Genomic DNA, 21,395 nt, shown 5'->3' with positions numbered 1-21,395 from the left:
TCCAGCTTGAGCAACATAGTGAGACTCTTGTCTCTAACAGCAACAGCCAAAAAAAAAAAAAAAAAAAAAAAAACCCATCAAGGGTTTGTATACACAGCTGATTAAGAACTCCGGAATAGATAGGTGCAATATATAAATTTCTGTATCTCAAAAATGTAAGAAATCTCTTAGAAGAGTTTGTGTTTGATAGGTGCTACTTCCTGCAAAGTTTTCCTTTTCATTCTCCTTTTCAAGACTTATCTGTCTTTCTCTACATCTGTGACTGGGATGTGAAAGGGAAATATTATTGGCAGTATCTCTCAGCTTACAGAATAACACCTTTTCCTTCCTGCCATTAATCATTCACTACCGTTCAGAGAGTCTTTAGAAATTTGCTTATGGGTAATCTTTCAATAGGTAGAGGCTGACCCTTTCAGGATTTGATGTCCCTTTGTCACCATGCAGGTGATTATGTGTCAACAAATGTTCATTACAAGTTGGGCTTTCTCAGTTAGAATAGTAGCAAATCCTAAACTATTTCTTTTTGGTTGAAGTTGTATTATGAACTATCTCAGTGTGTTTGTTAAGTTGATAGAGCTTTAGCATAACCAAAATGTCAGTTTTAAATGCTGAAATCCATGAAGTTAATAAGAATACAGATAGGAATTCTTACAATAATTTAGTTCTAGCAGTCCTGTGAACCAATGATCTATTTGGGTAACAATCTGGGAAAATTATATACCAATATATTTTAAATGAATAAATGTTGGAAAAATTCTTGAAGCAAGTATTATGAGTCTTTTTAACCATTTTTATTGTATACGAGAGCCTGAATTTTTGGTAAAACATATGAAACTAGAGAAAGAAAATATTTTACATGCAAATACTTGGATTATATACAACCATTTAGTAATACATTTATAGCAAATATAAAAACAGTAGGGCTATATTCTAATGTGGTACACAGATTGGGTTGCCTCTATAAGTTGAATCAACTTGTAAAATTTAGAAGACTTGTGTAGAAATCTGGACTTCAGGCTTATCCTAAAAAGTCAAATCTGGTGTCCCCTGAGTTTTTATCACTGTTTGGTCTGCTGTGCAGAGGTTGCCCCTTTGTAGAAGGCGTGTATTCTCCAGTTTGCTACTGTGCCCACCTCAGTACTTCCCTTACTCAGGTGACCTTCATTTGTCATTGTAAGTATTTGAGTTTACAACTCTTATGTTGTAATATATTTTGATAAAGACTTCAAGGTTTTTAAGTCAGCATGTGCTTGTTTATGATATGTAGTCTATAGAGTATATAAATCCCCCAGTTATGGAGTTGAATTTTAGAAGTTACAAGTTTTTAAAACTCTTTTCTTTATATATACCACAAATAGTCATCTTCCCATAACAATGCCTAGAAGCCTTATTAGGTTATTCCTGCTTATAGTTGGATAATTTATGAATATTGCAGACATTACATCTTTCTCCTCAGCACTCTTCCTTAAAAATGCAAGTGACTTACTGGCTTTTATTATGCTAGAAATAATCCATATGGATCAGTATGAGAACTTTTATTGACAAGCACTTATGTTTTTATTTCTGATTTATATTTTCCCTAAAATAATAAATAATTTTAAATAGCCATTTAAGTGGAAGCCAATAAAAATGGATTTAAAAAGTAGAGCTGCATTAGGGTGCCGGGATTACCATTGTAATTGAGAATGGTATTTCTTACTGAGCTTTGATCTTTTAAGTATTTGTTTTTAAGTTTTTTAAACCTATCTCTCTTACACAGAACATACTGAGCTTTCTAACAGTAAAGATAAAAATCTATTCTCTCGTATTAGGAAAAAAAATCTACGGACTTTTTAATAATAAGGAAAATAAGTGCATTTGAAGCCAGTCTCTGTTAATTCAGAGCTCATTTCGATAGTGACCATTTGGAGCAGGAGTGCCTGACATTGGCATCTGGGATCCTGACACCACTGATAGAAGTGAATCAAGCAAGTTTGTACCACCCAGAGGAAACCTCCACCTGTATTGGGAAGCTCTGGCAACTGTTTCTCTGAAACTCTTAATTTCTCAAATGTTAATGTTTGCCACAAATAGTATTATCAAATGGGGATTAGGTAAAATTCAAGATATTTCTTGATTATTAGACATAAAATACAGTTTCGTAATATTTCTCAAATGCAGATGGTCATGGAGTCTTTCTCTTGGGGTATACTTCTGGTAAAGCAAATATTCTTTGGAATGTAGTTTAAGAAGCACTGCTTTAGAGAGAATAATTTAGATAATTAATTTATTTAAAAAAACCAAAATATTTGCTACTATGTCTTAGGGTTTTGGGGCTATAGAAACAAAAGATACAGCCCTTGCCCTCAAGAAGCTCTTGGTTTCAGTGGGAAACAATGAAATGATTACAATGTACCATGCTAAGTGCTGTGATCAAAGCAAGGGTTCTTGGGACTGGTAAATGTTTAAAGTGAGTTTTGGTAATGACCACAGTTAATCCCGGGAGACAGAGGAGGGTTGTTAGCAAGGCAACGAGCAGCACATCAGAAAGCGCTGAGGAGTGAGAAGGAAGGGACTGCTTTTCATTTACTTGCTTTCTATACTGCATGTTGAAGTTCAAAGCACCTTAGATAAGATTTTCAATTCAGTTGAGGAATACGTAATTTTGTGAATTATTAATTTTTTCTGCTGTTTTATAGGACAATAATACCCCACTTTTATTTGTTGTAATTTGCAAGAAAGAGAAAATGGTGGATTTTTTATTGAAAAACAAAGCAAATGTACATGCCATTGATAAGCTGAGATGGTACAGTAGATCTTTTTTTTTTTTTTTTTTTTTTTAAAAACCTGTGTATTCTAGAGTGGTAACAGTCAAGTCAGAAATATTAATAAGATTAATGTAATTGTCGTCATATAGTGAAAAATATCACCATGAAGAATCAGACCAGCAAATATTTGAACTGAGTAACATAAAGAACAGTGTATAGTAGAATTCATCTTTTCTTATAATATAGAATGTTTGTTATTTATAATCTGATGTTTTTGCTAGTTTAATCTTTTATTAGCTAAAGGGTTGTGTATTGGTTTTTTAATTTTTTTTTTTTCTTTTTTTTGAGATGGAGTCTCGCTCTGTTGCCAGGCTGGAGTGCAGTGATGTGATCTTGGCTCACTGCAACCTCCACCTCCCAGGTTCAAGTGATTCTCCTGCCTCAGCCTCCCAAATAGCTGGGACTGCAGGTGCACACCACCACGCCCAGCTAATTTTTATGTTTTTAGTAGAGATGGGATTTCCCAAGATGCTGGGATTACAGGCATAAGCCACTGCACTTGGCCAGTTTTATTAATTTTTAAAGTGTGGACTTTTAGTTTATGACTACTAATATTGTCATTATTATTGTTTTTGTTGTTGTTGTTGTTTTCCACCTGCAGATGACTCTTATCTGACCCCTAGCTGATTTGAATTATAATATATCAGACTAGGAAAGCAATGGGGAAATCTTCATCTAAATCTTTGCCTACTTTAGATAAGTGACCCCAGCAGTTTCTTGGCCACCAGAGGACTATAAGTTAGCAAGTTGTATTATGTCATACCCCTGTGGGACAAGAGGATTCCTTGTTGTCCCTTCCTTTTAGCCTTGGTGATAATTTACAAAGATGAACACTTGAGCACCCTAGTTGCTTATAGACCCAAGCTAGTACATACAAATGGTTATTACGTCTACACTGACAGGCAGATATTAAAATAGTAAAGTGTATCCAACTAGCTGTTTAAAAAAGTAGTTATTAAAGTTCTTGAGTGGAGTTACTTCTTTGTTATTTTAGAAAAACCCTCATGTTTGCTGTGCAGTATAACTTACCAGGTATTGTCAACATCCTTCTTAAGCAAAATATTAATGTCTTCACTCAAGACACGTGTGGACGAGAGGCAGAAGGTTATGTTCTTTCTCGTGGGTTGACAAAGTAAAGTGTTTATGTTAAAAGACCAGTTAGTACTAAATGGAAGTTTAAAACAATTGCAATTATTCCATCTTATACATTAGGTGAGAGTTCATAGTTTGGTTCTGGTAGTTTGAAATAGCAATGAGTTTTACCTTTTAGCCAGAAATCAAGCAGAAGTCTAGATTAGTTAGAAGTAGAGGGCAAGATTTTTTTCAGGATTTGTAAGACCTTTGTCCTTAGGGATCTCAATGTTGTTCATTTTATTCTAAGTATAATCCCCATGCATGGGATAAAAGGAGCCACACCTTTGACCTCTTTTCTTTTGCTTTTTTTTTTAATAGACACAAGGTCTTGCTCTGTTGCCCTGGCTGCTCTTGAACTCCTTCTGAGCTCAAGTAATCCTCCTGCCTCGGCCTCTCAAAGTGCTAGCCACCATGCCTGGCCTGACTTTTCTAATTAGTTGTTGGATCTTGAAATGTCCAGTTGAGCAGAAAATCTTGTATTGTCCCCTGGGGCTATCCCCTGTGTCTTCCTTCTTTGAATTTTCCAAGAAGCTAAGGGCTTTCTTAAGTCCGAGGAAGGCAATCTTTCTTCACAAGTCAGAAGAAGGGGAAAAAGGCCATTCTAATCATTCTGTTGTCTCCAGAATGATCGGACTCACTTTTGCTGTATTGTTGCCATTGTAACTGGTCCTACAATCTGATAATGATTGACCTTTGCCACCAGGATACTGTCACTGATTCAGACCCCTCAGTTTTCGTGGTGATTCATACATAGAGTTGAAAGCTACAGTGTTTATTAGTTTATGTATTTATGCTCAATCATTGTCCCCAGCACCCTGCTCTGGCAGCTAGGCCTCCTAGCTGTAGCCATACAAACACTGAGCAAGCTGATGCTTGCCCTACACTAAAAACCTTATTTGGAGCCCACCTCTTAGCTAGACTTAGCCTAGGCCTTCATGGTATGTTATCCTTTGAGAGCCATGTTTGTCTTTTCTTTAACCAATATTAGTTGAACTTGTTCTCAACAGTCAGGGATGTTCAAATAATGTTGCAGGAAAAGATCAGAGCTCCCTTTCCCTTTTGCTATCAGATCGGTACCTTGAGGCTTTTTTACATCCTGTGCAGCAGCTTAGGTTAGATAGTGGAAGGTTCTATGTTACCTTTCCAGCGAGTAGTGGGAACCAACTTGCAGTTGGCCCCTCAAGTAACGTGTCTTTATAATAATGAAAATCTCCTAGGCTAATCGCAACTCTTTCTCAAGTTTTAAATATATTTTAAAATTCTGCCTCACAGGAAGCCATTCAATAAAATTCTCTGAATCTAAAGTAAGTGAGTTGGAGTTAATAGAGCTAAGCCTCATCCATGACTCATGAGTATCTATATATCAAACAGGACCTTGTACTTGTTTCCGCAGTACATATTTTAAAATTAGATCAATACAGAGCAGATAAGCATGGCTGCTGCCTGGGGATTGGCACACAAATTGAGAAAGCATTCCATATTTTGCATAGCCCCAGGAAGGTCGTTTGACTGTTTGCTGAGTAGCTCCAAGGAAGTAGTGTGAGTGAAATCAAAACAGGAGATACCCAATATTGAAATTGTGATTAGCAGTATGAAACTATTGATGTACAGTGATCTCTGAAATGAGAACAGAGCTGAGTAGTAAGGGGATGTTACATGTTGTTAGTACATGTCTTGGGAATGAGAAAATATCAGCTTACGTTTCCTTCATGGATCTGAAAAACAATCAAAGCAGGATTTTGTCTTGTCTGTTAGTTGGAGAGGACCATGGAGATCCAGCATCCTAGCACAGATCTGCTGGCTCAGAGTTTGAGGAGGTAGAGAAGGGGAGTGGTAGTTGTCCAAGCCAGGTTTTGATACCTATTAGTTTTCTGCCCTTGGTGTGATTGATGAGCTCAGTGATAGGAGACAATTAGATAATCTATTTTAATGAGATCGTATATATATATGTGTGTGTGTATATATGTGTGTGTATATATATGTGTATATATATGTATACATATGTGTGTGTATATATATATTAGTAATAAGTTATTAATTAGGTAAAATGCCCTGAATTACAAGCCACAATGAATCCAACTAATAACCAAAATTAGCACTTAATAACATTTTCTGAAAACTGCAACATTTGAATATTAGAACTTACAGAAAAACACACACCGAGCTTTATTTGGGATTCCAAAATGGTTTCAGCAATAAAGTTCAAGAATAAATTATTCCATTGCTTTACTATTTCTCTGAACATTTAAACATGTAATCTCATTACATCTTCCTAACGACCTAGTGAGGTAAGGTAGCAAAATCCTTGTTTTTTAGAAGAAACCATGGAGCCTACGAGAAGCAACTTGTCTGTAAACAAAATACCTATTGGTTACAGAGCGAGGACTTATTCTGAGTGCAGGACATTTTGCATGAGGTCCTGCTAACTAGAGTTAATTTACTGAGCTGTGCTTCCTCCATTTATGAGTACTTCACTTTTTTTCTTCTTTAATTATAAGCTTAATCAGCTTATAAGGTTAAAAAATTTGAAATATATGGGACATTAAAATTCTGATATTAGGTCTGATATTGCCTGAAATTGTTTTAGAATTTAATATGTTTGGTAAATATTTTTTATTTCAGCATTAAAATAGCAATTTTATTTATTACTTTTGTATACATAGAATTAAACAACAAATTTCGGAACATAAAAAGAAGATACTTAAAAATGGCAATCCAGGTAAGACTTCTGATAGTAAATTTCTTATTTCTCTCAGTGATCCTACTCTTGATAAGAAAATAAAAAGTAAGATACAAGATTAAGGTAGTTAGTGTTAATCAAAAAAGGCCAGTTTAAAAATATGTATGAATTGCATGTGTATATGTGTATTTACATAAGTAAATTAATTTTTTAAATTTAACTTTAGTTTGAAATTCAGATTTATTTAAGAAGGTAGTTGTAGCTAATTTATAATCTCAAACATTAGTCTGAAAAAATTCATTTATTTAATCATGATCCCTACAATCCTATATAATATTTTTGCACAAGTAAGAAAAAAGATTTTTAAGTTAGTATGTTGTAGGTTTCCTCTATAGTCACATTATAACAAATTGAACTTGTTATACAAATGGATCTTCTATTTCATTTGTATAATAATTTTTTTATATTTAGTAAATAAAGAATTACAGTTGACCCATGACCCATGAATAATGTGGGGGTGAGGGACTCTGATCCCCGTGCAGTTGAAGATCTGAGTATAACTTTTGATTCCTTCACCTTAGCTACTAATATCCCACCACTGTCTGGAAGGCTTCCTGATAACATAAACAGATGATGAACACTTGTTTTGTTTGTGCTGCATTATTATACACTGTGTTCATACAATAAAGGAAGCTGGAGAAATGAAACTGTTAGAAAGAAAATCATCAGGAAAAGCATATTGACCTTTCATAAAGCATAAGTAGATCCCGACAAAGGTCTTCATCATCATCAGGTTGATTAGGCTGAGGAGGAGGAGGAGAGGTGGATCTTGCTGTCTCTGGGTTGCAGAGGCAGAAGAAAAATCTGCATATAAGTGAATCCCTGCAGTTGAAACCCTTGCTGTTGAAGGGTGAACTGTATTACATATTGATTTGTGTCACTAAGAAAGTAACTGTGGGAACTCAGCAATCCCTTTCTGGTACCATAAATAAATGGCAATAAGAAATGTAAAACTGAACAGCATACATCCATACAAATAGGAGATTATTTTTTGAAGATAGCTACTGAGCACAGAAGACAGAAAAGCAATTCCTTATTGAGAAGCACAAGTTATATTACATATTCTTAACACAAGCAAAGTGGTTTTATCTGTCATACTTTACACACATACACATACACACATGCACATATACACACACACAAAGTTAAAAGTCTTGCTGATTCTTAGTGACCAAATCCAACTGTTTACAGGGAGCAGTGGATAACACATCCTATAGTTTGGATGCAGTTCTTTGGAGTTTTTGACTTGTTTTGTGATGAACTGCCTTTAATGGGTGAATCATGTTTTTAGTTGTATAAGAAACAAAGAAAAAGATTAGAAGCAGTAAACAGGAACTCTATGATCAGTAGTAGACTATTACAGTATATTCAATAGTCATATGTTTTTCTCCAGTTATACAATTTGCTTGAATGATGCACAATGAATCAATTATTATTATAAGAGATGGGGTCTCTCTATGTTGCCTAGGCTAGAATACAGTGTCTATTCAGCAGTACAATCAGCTCACTGTAGCCTTGAACTCCTGGGCTCAAGCAGTCCTCCTACCTCATCCTCCTGAGTACCTGGGACCTACAGTCTTGTGCAGTTACATCTGGCCTGATACACAATTATTTATTTATTTATTTTTGATACAGGGTCTTCCTCTGTTGCTGGTACTGGAGTGCAGTGGTGCCATCTTGGCTCACTGCAACTTCTGCTTCCTGGCCTTAAATAAGCCTTTCATGTTTAACCTTAGCCTCCCACATAGCTGGGACTAAACAGGCATGCACCACCACACTTGGCTAATTTTCTTTTTAAGGGTTTTTTGCTTGTTTGTTTGTTTAATAGATGAGGTCTCACTATATTGCCCAGGCTGGTCTGGAATTTCTGGGCTCAAGTGATGCTCCTGCCTCAGCCTCCCAAAATGCTGGAATTTACAAGCGTGAGCCACTGCACATGGCCTGCACAATTATTTATATAAAGGAATGAAGCCCAATTGAGTTGCAGAAAATTGACCACCTTTTCGTTTTTTTTCTAGAAACATTCATATTATAGGACATATTGTCAATCACCCAGATCCTCTATTTTTTATTTGTTTAAAATAGGATTGCTGCTTATTTCACATTACTTTGTGACATTATTGTTTCGTTTATTCCTTTTATGGCTTTATTCAATTGGATAGATATAGAAATACAAGAATCTCCAAGTCAAATATCAAGGCAAAAAAAGAAAAACAGATTAGGGAAAGTTATTCTGTGAAATAGCCATCTGATTACAGTTACACGTATCATATCAACTTAATAAAAATCTTATACAATGCATATGTGTCAGGGTTTCCCAAGACCACCCGCAGGTTTGGTGGTTCACTACAAGGACTCACAGGACTCCGCAAATAGTCATACTCAGATCTTTAACTGATTACAAGAAAGGGGACAAGTAAAATTAGTAGAGTAAAAAGGTGTGCATGTGGTCAAGTCTGGAGGAAACGAGGCACAAGCCTCCAGGACTTCTCTCCTGTGGAGTTCCGAGGATCTGCTTAATTCTCCCAGGCTCACATTTTGACAACATATGTGCAGTGATGTCTGTCAGTACCAGAGTCTCATTAGAGACTTAAGTACCCAAGTTACAAGGGAGGTTACTCTCCCTCACAGGTGTCCAAATTCCAGACTTCTAGAAGGAAAACAGCTGTTCAGAGTAACCACACTGTTTCTATAAACACTTGAAACACAGTGAGCCACTCTTCTCAGGGAATGGTGGAAACCCTCCCAATTCCAATTTCCTAAACACCAGCCAAGGGCCACCCTTGCCTGCAGGCCTTTCTAAGGATGGCAGTCTCTTGCCTGCTATATGAAATCTTTTCTGCACAACACTTCTAACCCCAACTTAAACTTTGGTGTTGTTTTAAAATTTCATTTTAGTAACACTCAATATTATGAGATAAGGTAACTTGGTACTAGTTTCTGTTGTATGATCCATCTGAAGTTGTAAAGCTAGTTGCTTTTTTGACTTTTGGTGACAGGTATTTGTATGTAAGTTACCATAGCAATGTTAGGTAATTATAATCTGTCCTTTTTAATTCATTAATCTTTCAGTAAAATGTTAAATAAGCATAATTTCCTAGTTAAAATTAGAATAAAAATAGTCTTTTATTTTGATTACATGAATAATCTAGTTTTCATATTGTGCTAAATCCCTGTTTAGAATTATGAAATAAGATAAAATATTCAATCATTTTATCAATATTTTCTTGCCTACGCATGCAATTAAATTTATTTATTTATCTCATATACTTCAAGTTGTGAAATAATGACCACATGCTGTTACTTTGGTCTTCAATGATCTCTAATTTTTAGGGTCACCGTGTCTTGCTTAAATATATTATAACAACAGGTTCAGTGAATATCTTTTATTTTTTTGTTTTTATTTTTGAGACAGAGTTTAGCTCTCGTTGCCCAGGCTACAGTGCAATGACAATCTCAGCTCATTGTAACCTCCATCTCCTGGGTTCAAGCAATTCTTCTGCCTCAGCCTCCCAAGTACCTGGGACTACAGGCATGCACCACCATGCTCGGCTGATTTTTTGTATTTAGTAGAGATGAGGTTTCACCATGTTGGTCAGTCTGGTCTCAAACTCCTGACCTCAGGTGATCCACCCACCTTGGCCTCCCAAAGTGCTGGGATTACAAGCATGAGCTGCTGCACATGGCCATCTTTTTTTTTTTAATTTTTGTTCTGGAGATCCTGGGATGCATAGACAATGAATATCCTTTTTTGTTTGTTTGTTTGCTTGTTTGTTTGTTTTGAGACGGAGTCTCACTCTGTCACCCAGGCTGGAGTGCAGTAGCACGATGTTGGCTAACTGCAACCTCCACTTCCTGGGTTCAAGCGATTCTCCTTCCTCAGCCTCCTGAGTAGCTGAAATTACAGAAGCCTGCCACCATGCCCGGCTAATTTTTGTATTTTTAGTAGAGACGAAGTTTCACCATGTTGGCCAGGCTGGTCTTGAACTCCTGACCTCAGGTGATCCACCCACCTCTGTCTCCCAAAGTGCCGAGGTTACAGGCATGAGCCACTGTGCCCAGCTGTAAATATCTTTTTTAAGTCAGTAACTTTATTTCTTAGAGCAGTTTTAGGTTCACAGCAAAATTGAGAGGAAGGTACAGAGATTTCTCATATGTTCCATGCCTCCCACACATGCGTAGCCTTCCCTATTATTACTATTTTCCACCAGAGTGGTACATTTGTTACAACTAATAAACCTACATTGACACATTCTAATCACTCAAAGTTCATAGTTTACTTCAGGCTTCACTCTTGATGCTGTACATTCTGTGAATTTGGACAAATGTATAATGATATGTATCTATTATTGTAATATTATTGACAGAACAGTTTCACTGCCCTAAAAGTTCTCTATAATATGCCTGTTTATCTCTCACTTTCTCCCTAGCAACTCCTGGCAACCATTGATCCTTACTCTGTCGTCATAGTTTTACTTTTTTTCAGAAGAGTTATATAGTTGGAATAATACATTGGGTATCTTTTTGAATAGTTAAAAAAAGCTCCATCATAATTGAATGTAGTCATTTAAGATGTACTTTGTCCTTTTGTTTTTCCTTTGCTTCTTTATCATTGTAAAGAATGATATATGCTGATGACATATGCTTTACATACTTAGAAAACATGATTTGTATAGGTATTTGCCACATAATGGAAAGGGTTGAGGAAAAGGACACCATGCAGTACCACACAGCACAAACTGGGGCCTCTTGCTCTATGAGGTGGGTCCAGATAGACTCTCTAGCAGTGAAAGGGGACAAGTTCCAGGGGTTGTACTTTATAAAACTGGAATCACAAAGTTTTTCTTACTTACCTTCGGTTAGAAATAAGAGCAGACAGTGAATGCTATAGGTAAATACATAGGTTCCTCACTGATCCTCTTCCTTTGAGGGATGAGTTTGACAACAGGCTATTATAATGACATGACTCACCTACAACTAGATTCTGTCAGGAGGGATGGCAAGAGAGTTTTGCTTTATGTAAGGTGAAAAAGAATTTTTTTGCCGTTACTAGGGAGAAGGGCAAACATTAGAACATTCTGGTAGTAAAAGGGCATTGATATGGTTTTCTTTCTATGTATTTTCACATCATATAGTACTGCCTGGCAGCCTGCCACACCTCCCCAGTGTTTCTTAAGCTTCTCTCTGAATGTGAGGTGTCGTTTGTAGTGGATAAGCTCTTAAAGGAGTGATATTTCCAGTGGTTTTTCTGTGGGTGGTAAAATGGCAGGTGAATTTGGGCCTTGTTATACGTAGGGCAGAGCAAATAGCTACAACTGTGTAAACCATCCAGCACCTTCCCCAAAGAGTAGTAGCCAGAGTAACATGTTGATCTCTTTTGATCTCTTTTCCACTAGCAGCTGGAAAGTCTTTGCAAGGATTCCTGTTTCTGATCGGATTCCTATGTTTGGCTGGCTTCTGATGATAGGGCGTTTTATCCTAAACTGAACAGTTTGAGCTGAAGAGATAGAGAGGCTGTGTTGTGTTATAACAAAATAAATACAGTAGTTCCCCCTTAACTGTAGGAGATACATTCCCACGCCCCCAGTGGATGCATGGAACTATGAATAGTACTGAACCACAAACTGTTTTTTGCTATACATACATATCTAGGATAAACTTTAATTTATAAATTAAAATAAATCTGATGTTATCTGCAGATAGAGTGTGAGAATTGAATTGTGTCATCAGCAGAAATGATTGCTTGCTTGTTGGTGGGGGAAAAACTCTCCACACATTTGGTCACAGAAGCCTTCTTTGGTGATGATTGTTGCTGTGGCGTGACAGCAGAGAAAACCATGTCAAGTATGTCTTTCTGCACATATGGTGGACAAGGGGTACTACTGTATACTCTGTTTTAACTGCCCCTCATGTTTTGGTTCAGATATCATGCTCTCTGACACTGTTGACTCATCACACTTGTTCTGCTAACAATAACATTTTTACCCAATCTTATAGGGTTTGACTAGGATGACTTGTATACTGCGGTTTACTTGTAGATACCAAATTTTAATACATTTATTCTTCTTTGCTTTTAATAAATACAAAGGGAAGTAACGGTTCTGAATGCATTAATTACCTACCAATAGGTATAATTAATGTTAATTCTAATAAGGTCCCAGGTATGCTTCCAAAGGAATTCTTTGTAACAAAGCATCAGTCATGTGCTTTACAAAAACAAACCAAAACAAAACAACAACAACAACAACAACATGATCTAAAGCATACACACAAGTGTGCATAGTTTTTTTAATGAAGGTAGAGTCTTGCTATGTTTCCCAAGCTGGTCTCAAACTTCTGGGTTCCTCAAGTGATCCTCCTGCCTCAGCCTCCCAAGTAGTTTTGATTACAGGCATGCGTCACTGTGCATTCTTTTGCTTTTAATATTCTGTATATTTATTATTGATTTAAAATGCATTTTGCCTTTTTCTTTAATAGATGTTGGAAGTTCTGATGAATCTGCAGTCAGATAAGATTTTATAGATTTAAAAATTATGTTAACTAAGGAAATATAGATGGAAGAAACTAGTATCTGTTGAGTGTCATAGTCTGGGCTGGACATCCTGTTTATCATCTCATAAAGCCATCACAACATCTGTGTTTCTATAAGCTACTGTTTATTAAATAAACAACTATGGATTAGAGCAGTTGATTAATTGGCTCATGATCCCATAGTTAACAAAGTCGCTGGCCCACTTTGATCATCAGCCTGCCTGCCTTCCAAATCCCTTCTCTTGCTCCTCAGCATAGATCGATAGACATCTGTGTAGCCCTTGGATCAAGGTATAGGTCTGAATCAGATTAATCAGATTCATTAATTTAATGTCTAAATTAATGAGAGTTTAAATACCTTCAACTCTCATTTAAGGTTATCATTAGAATGTGGTTAGTCCAAGAGTTTGTCCTGATAAATTTGACAATTTCAGTGGTAACCAGTATCTTATTTTTACCACAAAGGCTTTAGGGCAGATTTTACTTAGCTATGGCCATAGAACTGTAAGTTTTACAAAATCAAATTTAGGCAAGCCTTAGAAATTATTTGATTTCCCGGTTTTGTTTTCCATTTAGGCTAGTATTTTTGCTTACTTCCATAATACTTTTTTTAGTCTTGTTTCTTTTTCCGTGAATTTTCCATAATATCGTATTGATTTTTTAAAACTTTCTTCTCTGCTTTTTTTGGTGTTTCTTTTATTCTATTATTTTTTTCAAATTCTGCTATGTATTCCCAGTTTTCCTATACACAGAATCAAAAGCACATAGAATTACAGAATTTTAAGGAATCTTAGAATGAATTAAAATACCTTGTAGTATTTTCACGTGTGTTGAATATTCTGGTGAAGTGATTCTTTAGATAGAGAACTTGAGACTCAAAAAGATTAGGATGGTTTTTTTTTAGACATAGGAATTGGCAGAAATGAGATTTGTACTCATTTTAAAGCCCAGTACTCTTCCTTCTTTTTATATCCTATTGGCGTGTGTTTAATAATACAAACGGGAGTGAGCCTCTTGCACCCAGTGGATAGAATGAAGGTGGAATTAGCTAGTGAACCCAATGAAAGTGGGTAAGAATGGAATGAGCAGAGGAAGGCCAAGTTTGAAGAGAAACACTTATCAATAAATTATAAAGATGATGGACATACAAGATGTTGGGAATTATCTACAAAGGCACATTAAAATAGATTCAAAGGAGCTCTAAAAAATTTGCTGCTTTTTTTTATTTATCAAGGACTGACAAACTTGGAAGATTTTTACTGAAAGATGCTAAAACATTTTGAGACACTGGGAGGAGTGTCTACAGCAGATAGAAATGTGGCATCATCTACTTCCTTCCTGACTTACAGAGGGGTGCCGTAGAGCCCCTGGAATACTAAGGGACTGGAGACTGCTGAACTACACAGATCTGTGGCCCAGGACAGGTGGTCTCCTCACCTCTGCCTCTTTTCCCAATTCACTGATGTCCTTCCTTTGTTCATGTAGGCTCGATCAGGGGCATGATTGGCTGGCAAATCATTCATGGAGTTCAGTTGGGGACCTTGGTAGTGTGTCTGTGCTGGGGGCAGGTGATGGAGATTCCAGTTAGCTTGTTTTTCAGGAGCAGGGATATAGAGGGCTCCTACACTTGGTCATTTGAGGCCTTTCTTTCAGGAATCTGTGCTTTCATAGACTGAAGATTTGAAGATTGGAGACTTCTGTGGAGCCTTGCAGAAGTGGAATCTGGAAGCGGGAGCCTATAGGAAGACAGATATTTAGATAGTACTTAGGGAAATAGAGGCACAATTAGCAGGACTCTGTTTTTCCACCAGGCTTTCTCCTTGGGTGTCTGAGTGCCTATAAAAATCTTTAAGGGCTTGCTAGTTTATGTGGATCTGAATAAGGCAGGACATATAGAGTGGAAATAATGGAATTTTATTATTGTTAATGTTTTAATCTTTCTGGGCAAAGTATTCTCAGTAAGAACATACACCTTTGTTGTTTGGTTTTTGTACATTTAGCTTTCATACATTTCAAATATTGCAAGAGAGTCCCTGTACTGATTTAGGGCAAAGGAAAGCAATAGGACCTTCCTAAGTGGTTTCCTTGCTGAGAACTCAAGACTGCCATTTTGAAGTGATGCAGATTAGTCTTTTAACCAGAGGTAGATCATGGACAAGAGACAGTGGATCTCTCTATCTTGTTTTAGGTCATCGATTTTCTTCCAGATTAGGTAACAAAATGTATGTCATCCATTAATTGAATTTTAAGTTCAGCTTCAGGAGAGATAATTTGTGAAGGTAAATTATTGTCAGGCTCTGCCAACATATTGACTGTCACTATTTGTTATAGAGCTCATGGTCAGTTTTCATTGAATATTGTATAGATTTAGACAGGTGGAAGCAGAAATAGGTAACTAAAATCTTTTACTACAGAGGACGTATTTTAATTATATCAAGAATTATTATTTAATATGTAGATCACAGACCTTTCCCCAGGTTATGGTTTCCTTTTTTGAGGGGGAAGCTGGATATAAACTGGCATTTAAAAAAATTGTAAAGAAATCAACTTGCTCATTTTCATTGTACATTTTTGCTCTCAAGCATTTTCCGTGATCTGTGTGTGGATTTATTGCCTGCATCGGATGATGAAGACTTGAGTGTTGCTACTAAGGTAAAGTGATCTCTTGTAAAATTATTTTTCACTCTGAATCCAGTTTTGCATAGTATTTACTTTTAAAACTTAGCAGTGGTATACCTATCATAGTTTTATGGTGGTAATGGAAAGTTGGTCAGAGAAAAACATACATGTAGCTAGTTGATTCAAAACATTTGTTTAACTTTGGTAACTAACAAAGATTGATAAGTCCTGTGACAGGGTGTGAGCTGAAGAAAATGAACTGGAAAGTAAATAGTGACAGAAAAATCACATTAGGAAATGCTTTCTCCAATAGAGGAAACATGAAATTTGGTTAAGGTTTATTTGGATAAATACAACACTTTGATTTTTAAATCATATGAGAGTGACTTTCATAATATTTATGCCTGTATAAATCTTCAGTGGATCAAATTATTTGCAGTAATCATGGACTCCCCCAGGACCTTTTAGTTGCAAAATTGTTGAGCACATAGCATAGAGCTTTTTTTTCTTGGAAACTTACAATTTTGGTATCATACAGTTTTTAGGAGAGATTGTTTCTCTACTTATATTGTTGGTTCTGTAATGAGACTAAAATAGTATTAAAAATTGCAGGAAAAATCACTTGAATGTGGTGGTGTAGACTTGTGGTCCCCGCTACTTGGAAATTTGAGGCAGGAAGATTGCTTGAGCCCAGGAGTTTGAGAAGAGCCTGGGCAACATAACAAGACTATCTGTCTTAAAAATATAAATTGTGGAAATGTAAAAATTTAAATTTATGCTCTCAAAATTTGTATCGCAAAGGGATTTTTGTGTGTTTTATAAGTTGTCCATGAAGAGTTTATATAAAACACTTCATCTAATTGAATAACAAGTATTTTGCTGCAAATAAACAGTTCTAGAAACAGAGACTTGTAATACCAATATGGTAAGACTTTTAACATCATAATTTTGTCATTGTAGTTTATTTAAAATATTTACTTGGCCAGGCGCAGTGGCTCACGCCTGTAATCCCAGCACTTTGGGAGGCCAAGGTGGGGGATCACCTGAGGTCAGGAGTTTGAGATCAGTCTGGCCAACATGGTGAAAGCTTGTCTCAAAAAAAAAAAGAAAAAACACAAAACTTAGCTGGGCATGATGGCATATGCCTGTATTCTCAGCTGCTCAGGAGGCTGAGGAGGGAGAATTGCTTGAACCCGGGAGGCGGAGGTTGCAGCAAGCCAAGATTGCACCATTGCACTCCATCCAGGGTGACATAGCAAGACTACATCTTAAAAAATGAAATAAAATAACCACTCAAAGTCCTTATATCACATTCTGAAATTTTGAGTTTCAGAAGTTTTTATATTTAGTTGTTTAAGTAATCATTGGAAACTCCTGAATACCATGAGCTACTGGAGGTCACTAAACATATTTACATGTATCCTGGAGTACGTAGAATACAGTCTTCCATGTAAGAAGCATTTTAATTGTTGTTTTTTGAGATGGGGATTCACTCTGTAACCCAGGCTGGAGTGCGGTGGTAAGATCTTGGTTCACTCCAATCTCCATTTCCTGGGCTCAGGTGATCCTCACACCTCAGCCATCCAAGTAGTTGGGACTATAGACCTGTGTCACCATGCTTGGCTGATTTTTGTAGTTTTTATAGAGACAGGATTTTGCCTTGTTGCCTAGGCTGATCTTTAACTGTTGGGCTCAAGTGTTCTGTCTGCCTCAGTCTCTCAAAGTGCTGGGGTTACTGGCATGAGACATTCAGCCTTAATAGTTGCTTAATCTGAATAGACAAATGAATTTTTATATAGTGCAAGATTATAAGTAATATAATATACCTCATGTATCTAATGATTAAACTTTTAAAATATTGCTTACATTTGCATTGTTTTTTAATATTTAAGGATGTGTAAGTTTTGATGTGTTATGTTGAGAAATTATACCGTACATAAAAAGGAAATAAATTAGAAATAGGTCATTAGTAGCAATGAGAATTACAATATATTTTCAAGTGTCATTCAACTGGAATCTTAACATTGTGATTTTAGATTAATATTTCTTGTGCTTTTTATTAGCCCCAACTCATGTTCTTTGAAATTTACCTTTTCAAGCCATACATGACTCTTTAGAATTCTGGTGACCAATTCTTTTTCTAGGTGGAAAGTTGAAAGTTCCAGGTTTCTCTCTTTGTTATAATAATGTTCTTTCAGGTAGTGGTAGATGACCATATTTAAGTAATTGAATGTCTTAGAGTAATAAACTGTATCACAGAAGTACTTACAAAAAACTAATTGTAGCATAAATATTTATTAGTATTATTAGGGATATGAAAGACCAAAAGGCTCTGTTACAGATCTGTTTCTCCATTTACTTTATTGTACTTCATGTTGTTTATTTTCTTTCTTGGCGTAAGCTCATATTTCATTGACCAATTAGGCTTGTTTTTTGTTTGTATCTCCCTTCGTTCTCACATTTTAAGTTGAAATTTTTGTGGAGTCAGGGTCTTGTTCTGTTGCCCAGGATGGAGTGTAGTGGCATGATCTTGGCTCACTACAGTCTCCGCCTCTAAATCTCAAGTGATCCTCCCACATCAACCTCCCAAGCAGCTGGGATACAAGCACACACCATAAAGCCTGACTCCTTTTTGTATTTTTGTGTAGAGATGTGTTCTCATTATGTTGCCCAGGCTGGTCTCAAACTCCTGAACTCAAGCAATCCACCCACCTTGGCCTGGCAAAGGGCTGGGATTACAGGTGTGAGCCACCATGCCTAGGCAATATTGAGGTTTATTTAAAGGAATTGATTAGGGCTGGGTGTGGTGGTGCACACTGGTTATCTCACCACTTTGGGAGGCAGAAGTAGAAGGTTTCCTTGAGCCTAGGAGTTTGAGACCAGCCTGGGCAATATAATGAGGCTTTGTCTCTACAAAAATAACAATAAAAACATTAGCCTGTCATGATGGTATGCACCTGTAGTTCTAGCTGTTCGGGAAGTTGAGGTGGGGGAAGATTGCTTGAAGTCAGGAGGTTGAGACTGTAGTGAGCCATAATAATGCAACTGCATTCTAGCCCTGGTTTGACAGAGTGAGACCCAGTTTCATAAAAAGAGATTGATAAGAAACTCTTGATGCAACTTATTATAATTTTTAAAATGGAAACTTTTTCTTGATATTACCTTAGCAGTGTGTCCCCGAGAAAGTGTCAGAGCCTTTACCTGGACTTTCCCATGAAAAAGGAAACAGAATAGTCAGTGGAAAAGGAAAAGGTGAGATTCGTATTTTGTTTAAAAAGTCATTTGATGGAATGTTTCTTTTAAAATATAAGCACTAATATAGTCGAATAGCTAAAGAAAATGTCCCGTTAACTGTATAATAAGTAAAGGAGAGGTAAAATGGTGATAAGTTTTGTCTCTAACCAAGGGTCAGCAGTTGATTCTATTGGGAGTACCACTAAAGGAGCTGAGTTATGAGCTCCATTTTAAGACACTCTAAGACCTGAAGCAAGTCAGGAAAGAGGGAATGGAAATGAACAAAAGAGAAAGAATGAGGAGGGCAGAGTGTACATGGAATAAATAAAATATGCGGGTGTATGTAATGGAGGGTGGTAAACTCAAATTGTTCTGTATAAGAAGGAAGAACATGGTGTTAGAAATAGGAAAGAAGATAAAGTGAGCTTCCAGTACCAAAATGTGTCAGAGAATTAGAGTAACATTTTCCTACTCTTGCTATCATCCTCACTACTGGGAAGGCATTAAGGATTGAGGTACTTTACTACACAGACCTGTGTTTTATCTACCATAGATGAGCATCACCAAAAATGGTCAGCCATGTATGGCTATAATTTAGTTTTATAGAAAATGTTGTAACCTCATGGGATAGTATCATATAGGTCAAATTAACATAATTGAAAAGAATAGTATTGGGTGATTTATGGAGAAGAAATTAATTAGAGAAGGTATTGCCTGATTAAAAGTTCATTAGGAACACTATGGCTTATAATGTAGTATTAAATTCAGGGACATAATAGGGAAGAAATTGAGGCTAGGCCAAAAAGGGCAACTAGGGTAAACAAATATGGAAGCATATCAGTGTAGAACAGGGCATTCAAATTCTCATGAATTAGTTGAGGAGCTTCTGCAAAATGCACATTCTGATCGATTCTGCCTTTCTCATGAATACTTAGGTGATGTTGGTGCTGGTCCTTGGACATAGCTCTGAATAGCAAGGGAATAGCCTTCCTTTAGAGAAATCCGGAAAAAGAACCATTGGATAGCAATTTTAAAAATAACAGAATCAAGGGAAAGCATTGATTTCCTTTTATTTCTGAGCGTGATTCCAGCCATAGGGGAAGGAGAATGAGATGAAAAGAGAGATTACAGGTGTATACTATTGCTGAATACAGATGAAAACAGTGGTCACAATTATCCATAAAAAGCAGTTAGGAAGGGAAGCACGACAGATCTAAAAATCACTTTTTCAAAGGAAGAGGGATTGTGAAAGGACAAGGAGGGAGGAAAGAAAGACATTTGCTGGGGTCTTGGGAGTTAAAGCTAAGTAAACTTGAGACAACTCACTTCCAGTTGCTTCAGCATATACCCAGTCTCACAAAAGAGGTTATTGCCGTGGGGAGTATTGGAGGCAGGAGGGAGTGCTAGAATTGGGGTAAACCACAGCAGCTCATCTCACTTCATAACTGTCAGGTCTCAGAGAGAGAAGTCTCATTGACATGAGTGAATAAGATGTGATTAAGTTGCATATAAATGCTTTGGCTAATTTTTTTTTGAAACAGTCAGTTCTTTGATATGATAGGTGTTTTATAAAAGTCCTTTACAGTGTAAGATGATATACCAAACTTAGCTAATTTTAGAAGCAATAATATTGTAAAATTCATTCTGTGAATACCAAAATTGTCATTTTCAATAAATATTGCACTAATTTTGCAATATGAAAGTGTATTCATATCCAGCAAGTCTGTGGTAATTCAATGTTTTCTTTTTTGATAAATGTTTTGATATTGGAAGCTTATTGTACATGGTTTGTTTGGTGTGTTTTTTGGACTGCCTTGCATGAGTGGATCAAGGAGCTCTAATTCAAGGCCAAATGAGGAGATAGGAGAAATGTAGGTGCTGCAGTAGCCCATGCAGTCATGGGAAAAATGAGCATTTTGATTAGTGTCATTTCATAAATGTGTATCCTAGGTGATCAATTTAGAACACTCTCTTTAATGAGAGGTGAATTGCACATTCATCCAAACTGTCATCTCAACTGTGTATTTCCTCAGTGACAGGACAGGAGAATTTGTTTGTGGTGTGCTGGCAGCAATGCCTCTGATGTGTTGAGTGAAAATGCTCTGTACATTCACCATCAGCTTTGACATTGATTCCCTCAGGTTTGATTTGCTCCTCTGTTTAATGGTCTCTTTTCTCCTCATCAGCCCACGTGTTCACGGTGCTATCCATGGTTTTCTATTTTAGGTATAGGCATTAGAAACATAATCTCACTACTGAAATGTAAACTGCGTTTTAAGAATCCTATATTCCTATTTTTCTCATATTTCTGTCATGTTGCTGTCCTAGGC

The 21,395-nt window shown here is 36.5% G+C and overlaps 1 non-coding gene and 1 pseudogene across 1 annotated transcript; both read left to right on the top strand.

Annotated features, from left to right (window-relative positions):
• Nucleotides 1-21,395, top strand: part of LOC103221030 (putative ankyrin repeat domain-containing protein 20A2) — a 44,022-nt pseudogene that overhangs the window by 7,916 nt on the left and 14,711 nt on the right.
• Nucleotides 5,319-5,426, top strand: LOC119622776 (U6 spliceosomal RNA). The gene has a single exon (XR_005239339.1). It is a non-coding gene; the product is annotated as a U6 spliceosomal RNA (small nuclear RNA).

Source organism: Chlorocebus sabaeus, chromosome 19 (assembly GCF_047675955.1).
Source record: "Chlorocebus sabaeus isolate Y175 chromosome 19, mChlSab1.0.hap1, whole genome shotgun sequence".
In the NCBI taxonomy this organism is placed as follows: Eukaryota; Metazoa; Chordata; class Mammalia; order Primates; family Cercopithecidae; genus Chlorocebus; species Chlorocebus sabaeus.
This window is presented reverse-complemented; position numbering and strand designations above follow the sequence as displayed.